The 5,829-nt window shown below is 35.2% G+C and overlaps 1 long non-coding RNA gene across 1 annotated transcript; it reads right to left on the bottom strand.

Moving 5' to 3' along the window:
- Positions 1-3,887: 3,887 nt before the first annotated feature.
- On the bottom strand, positions 3,888-5,405 carry LOC122018891. The gene is made up of 2 exons (XR_006121943.1): positions 4,742-5,405; positions 3,888-4,470 (listed from the first exon to the last, which is right to left on the bottom strand). It is a non-coding gene; the product is annotated as an uncharacterized LOC122018891 (long non-coding RNA).
- Between the last annotated feature and the right edge of the window lie 424 nt (positions 5,406-5,829).

The raw sequence follows: 5,829 nt of genomic DNA on the forward strand, positions 1-5,829 counted from the left end.
AGTCTCTTAAATTTGATTATCAATTTTAGGTCATTTGACATGATTGGATTCTTTTCTTACATGGTATTGGTTAATTTGGTAGAGGATTCCATTTTGATTAATCAAGCTTGATTGCATAAAAATACCTAGTGAGGTCCACTTTAAGCCTATACACCATTATTTTCTTTGTGTGACATGCACTTACAACAATCGAAACTCTAGAACTTGCTTTGCTTCTTTTCAAAGTCGCAATAGCATTTGTATGCATGGAAATTGAGAATTTTGTCAATTTTGTTCTCCTTCATACTTTCAAATTCCTTTCCTCACAATTTTCTTTAAACATTTTCCTCTTACATTTTATCCTTTTATTACCTTTGCTTGCTATATTTTATTTAGAGTTTTGGTTGAATTCTTGATGAGTTTGATTTCGCAAGATGGGTAAAGGTTTAAGTGTGGGGGAAAATTGGTATACATTTGAAGATGTTCAAGGTGTTGGATGGCTCCTTGGATTGAATGCTAAATGTGTCCATTTCTTGAGTCTTATCATGTCAAGAGCAAGCTCCATTGTTTAGAATTTTAAGACTTGATACTTTGTTGATACAATCGAGACTTTGAGACATATGTGGCAAGAAGGTTTGAAAATGCTGAAATCTTGGTTTATATTTAGAGTTGCTGGTTATGAGTTTCGCTATAGCTGTTGGAGGATGTGGAGAAATGAAGATTTCACATAACTCCATAGCATTCTGTGCCGGAAATCAAGAATAGCCTTAAAGCCAATGTGAAACTCAAATTCTGAATTGCAAATAGCTGCTCAAAAATATTTTTACAGTAGCCTCTTATTACTAACAGTGCAGTGAAACAATTCACAGAACTGAAATCAACTCATCAATTATTTGGTTCATTGCTTATGTGACAGTGATTGTGGTTGAGATTTGAACTAGAATGGATAAAGATTGCAAGATAGTTGAACTACTCTTAATATCTATTGGGAGTTAATGAATTGTTGCAATTGTGAAGAATTAGTAATTGTTTCAAATCTGAAACTTAAATCATTTTCTTAAGTTCACTTGAACTTTACAGTTCTGAAATCAGAAAAGAGAAAATAAAGGAAGGAAGAGAGAAGAAATATCAAATCTTCTAACCTGAATCCGAGAAGCTATATCTTGTTGTTAAAATGCTGAAATTGTTTAGCTAGAGTTTTCTTGAAGTCTAAGTTTGAGACTGGAATCAGAAAACAGAATTCTAATTCAAATTTGAAGTCAATGGTGAAACTAATTGCAAAGATGAAGGCAGTCCAAAAGTTAGTCAAGGTATTTTGTAATCATTGATTAGTTGCATGTCAAGCTTTCACAATAATCTTCAGATCATAAAGAAACTCAAGTGCTGATGTAATTTGAAGAAAATGTGGTTGCTGAAATTCTAGAGCAGAGTAGCTGATTTCTGGTGGAATTTCTGTCATGAACCAAGTGCTAAAGGCAATATCGGCAGTTGTTATGAGTGCTGAAATGGTTGAGACTAGATGCAGGGATGCAGTTGTGATGTATCAGCTGTGTGCCAAGATTCTTATGCAGTTTTGTTATCACTGAAAAGACTAAGTAAAGTTCATGCTTACTCACTATCAAATGGTGTTTATATATGTACAAATTGAACAAAGCAAGTTGATACCAAGTGATGTGGGAAATGCTTAAATCTGTTTGTTTGCTCCTTTAACCATTAACGTGCTACTGCTAAGACTCATTGCAGTGTTGAAGTCTTGATTAATGAAGCTTAAGATTCAAGCAACAACCATTCAAGTGGTAAATGAGAACCTTTTCCATTTAGTTGATGAAGACTCATTGAAGGTGATGATGTTGATTCAAAGTGTTATGTGCATTGGTAATCCAAGTTGTTGTTTGTCCTCCTTGTGCATGAGTGATTGATTCATGTTCAGTAGTTGAATCCAGCTGTGAATTTCATTTACATTTACATAAACAGAGCAAAAACAGAGAAAGGAAAGCAAAATGAAAAAAAAATGAGGAAAACGTGGCTGAAAGGATATCAAGCATTCACTCTTGCACGTTTAGCTAAAATTGAATCTATTAGCTGAGTTTAGTGGCACAAAGATTTACTACTGTCTGTTTGAATTGCAGTGTAAATATGCTACTATGGTGAACCTGGATAATTCAGAAGTGAGGAGTTTAAGAAAGTTAGCTAACTAGATGCAACTGCTTACTTCTGTTCAGTTTGAAGAATGAATTTTTAGTGACTTCAGCCTCAAGAATTGCAAGAATTGAAGTGCTGCTACTTAACTTGGAAAATATTCTGCTAAAAGTGGATTTTTGAATATGAAAATTGAGTTATAAAATTTCAGTGGTGCTGGAAATCAGGAGCAACCATTAAGCCAAGTTCAGTAATCAGTGAAGATTGAGTGAGGGAGATTAAAGATCAAGCTTGAACTGAAGCATCAAAGGTAGAACTAAATACATTCAAGGTTCTGAAATTGATTTGTTCAACTAGAATATCTGAAACTGAAATCAGAAAACTAGAGATGCAGTGCCAATAATCTGTACTTGATGTATCATCTTTGATGGTGTCGTGCCAAGTTTTTGTGCCAAGTTCTTGTGGAAAGTTCCTGAAATGTGAAAACTCTTATCTTAAATGATGTGGCAAACTCAAGGAATTTCAGCTAAAGGATTAGATTGCAGTGCCGAGTTTTATGGTAATCATTGATGATCTTAAGATTGCAAATCCATGAATCTCATTTACAACAGAATCAAAATCCGAAAACTACAATTGAATTGAAATAATGGAGTTGGAATTCAGAGGCAGTAGAAGAATTTCAGAAACAGAAATGAATAGAATGCAGAATAAGCAGTGGAATGCAGTGGCTGTGTAATCCAGAAAATTCATGCCTGTTTTTGATCTCTACAATTGTCAACTAAGATGCAGAGAGTGAAGATGTGTAGTGCCAAACCTTTATGCTGTCTTGATTAGAAACAGCATGAATTCCATTTATTTTCAGTTTGGGCAAGATCTTAATATTCTGAAATACTTAAAGGGTACAGAAAATACAAAATACATGGAAGAACAGATTCAGACTTTTGAGTTGTGAAGTATGTATCAAGTTTGTACCAAAATCTTATTTGAAGTCCTTAAATCAACAAGATCTCAAGTGAAACTCTGTTAATTCCAGTAACAAATGTTTCTCATCTCACTCCATGTTTCTTTTCAAATTGAATTTTTCAAAGTCTCGAAGTATCAATAAGTAGGTTGAAGACATAAATTGGTTACAAGCCACCTTCTGTGTCATTCTTGCCGAGCTCTGGTTGGGAAAGACTACTTCAGGTTGCATCAACACTAGTTGACATACCATTAATCTAGAAAGATTTTTATAGTGAAAAGATAACAGAGTGCACTGGTTGGTAAAAATGTCACTATCAGTTGGTTTCAGATTACCATCAGAATCCATATTGCTTGATTCAGAATGGACACTTGCATCACATGTCAATAATTTCCCTTTCATAGACACTTAATTCTATGGCGAGCAGATTGTTGATTACACGACTGAGCTGCAATTGTTTGGTGTTTTAGTTAGATTCAACAAAAATTATAAGGTTGTGGTTGATAACTTTAAAATTCCTTCAAACTGTGTTACTGCTGATGCTGCCATTTTCATACTTGAATGCATACGAAATGTTAACATTCCTGATGATCTCATCCGAAAGTTACCACAGACTAAATGGTTGAAGACCTAGCTTGACTAAATGAGCTCGAGGCCTTTGGTGTTGTAGTTGACTTCAAAGAGGGATCTAAAATTGTCATAGATAGTATCAACCTTCCCAGAGATCCTTCTGTCATTAATCCAGTTAGCATTATATCCTTATTTCAGTGCATTCACAATCTGAAGGAAAACACAGAGTCTCTTCCAATGGGGTTCAAGCAAAAGATGAATAATAGATGGATAAAAACAATTCTAGGTTACAGATTTCCAAAAGAGAGCCTTCTTTTTGATCCCAAGTGGATATTGCAAAGAAAAGACGGTCCGTTTATTGATGACATCTTTTATGGATCTGAGCTTGCTTCTTATAGAAGGAAGCTTAAAGAAATTGGTGTATCTGTGGATGACACTCAAGCATGCCTTTTACTGGCACTTCATATTAGGTGTCACTCTGATATTACTACGATCTCGAGAGTGTACCTATTCTTGAATGAACATAAATGGGAGCCTGATAATGAAGTTGCAGAGTGGATTTGGATCCCACGGGGTGGTGGGGAATGGGTGAGCTCCAACATGTGCATACTACATGATAACCTTGACCTGTTTGGTACCCAACTTTTCATTTTGGATAAATACTATGACACAAAGCTTCATGAATTCTTTTCAAGGGGTTTTGGGGTTCGACTTGGTCCATGCGTCGATGACTACTGCAAGCACTGGTCCTCGTGGGAAGTTTCAGCGCACCACCTTACCGTGCTGCAATGCTCCGCTTTCTGGGTCTTCTTTGCGAAGCACTGGAATAGCAAATCAGAAAAACTTATGGTGGGAAGCATATTAAAAAAATTACCAGTTCAAAGTAATGATGAGGTCATTCTTTCCAGCAAACAAGATGTATTCTAAGCTTTAGAAGGCAGTGATGAAGATAAAGGTGATTATTTGGCACAAGAAAACAGTGGTAATTTTTAGTGTCAAATCTTGGTGATAAACTTCTAATTAGTAAGAGTTCCAAGTGTAATTGATGATTTTCTACTACTATTAATATTGGGTGGTCTTATCACTTCAAACCTCTCATGTTTAACGCATGCAACCTGATGTGGGCTTTGAAATTGTCCAGGTGTAAGCTGCCCATCTACAACAAGCTATAGTGAGACCATGCCAATGAATTCAGGAAAATGAATTAGTAGGAAACAGAACCTGAATTCGTATTGCTGGAATTGATTTCTGATCTGCTGAAACTTAAGCTTTAAATCTGAATTTCTGATTTTGAATTTTGAATTCTGAAATTGGATTGCTGGAATAGGAGCTGCAGTTTTCTTATTTGTGTGTGCTGGTTTTTGTATGAAGATCCAAACTTTTGGGAATTGGCAGATCACGCTACTTGCTGATCCTGATGGTCTTTAAATTGCTTCGAACAGTTCATTTCTAACATCCAAAACGTTGTACTTTTCTGCTAAAATTGTTGCGGAAGTAAGGAAATTCTACAGAATGAAGTAAAATAAAACAGTGGCTAGAGGTATTTTAACTTGGATTGAATGGAGATGCATTGTCCGAGACGGCCAAGTTTAAGTGTGGGGGAGTGAGTTCTTTGTTAGTTGATTGATTATTTGAGCTTTCAAATGCTGAAATTTAAGTGGAAAAATGGTGAAAAACAGAAACAAATTTTGGTAAATCAAGAGAGTATCAAAGGTGAAGATAGAGTATCAAAATTCTAGGTTTGCCATCAAATTGAATGGGAGGTTGGCTTGGTCTTTTGAATTGATAAAAACAAATGGTATTCATCTCTTTTCATATCAAAAGGGTCAACTCATCAAGTATATTCCTCCAATACTCTTATCTTCTCATTTTCTTCATTGAATACTTTTCTTTTGCCTATTTCATCCACTTAACTTGTTCTTTTTGATTCCATTTCAATTCTTGTTGATAAAATCCTTTTGATTCATGTATGCTATGTTCTATGGTGGCGGAGAATTAGAAAATAAGCAAGCTTATGGTAGTGAAATGTTGTGAGTTGCATTGAGTGAGTTCCACATATATGTAATTTTGAGTGTGAGAGCTAGAATAGGTAAAAACCTTGTGAGCTTGCAACTTGCTTAATTTTTTCAATTGGATTGAAACTACCATACCTACTGATTATTGTTTGAATTGTATTCATG

This window comes from Zingiber officinale, chromosome 9A (assembly GCF_018446385.1).
Source record: "Zingiber officinale cultivar Zhangliang chromosome 9A, Zo_v1.1, whole genome shotgun sequence".
In the NCBI taxonomy this organism is placed as follows: domain Eukaryota; kingdom Viridiplantae; phylum Streptophyta; class Magnoliopsida; order Zingiberales; family Zingiberaceae; genus Zingiber; species Zingiber officinale.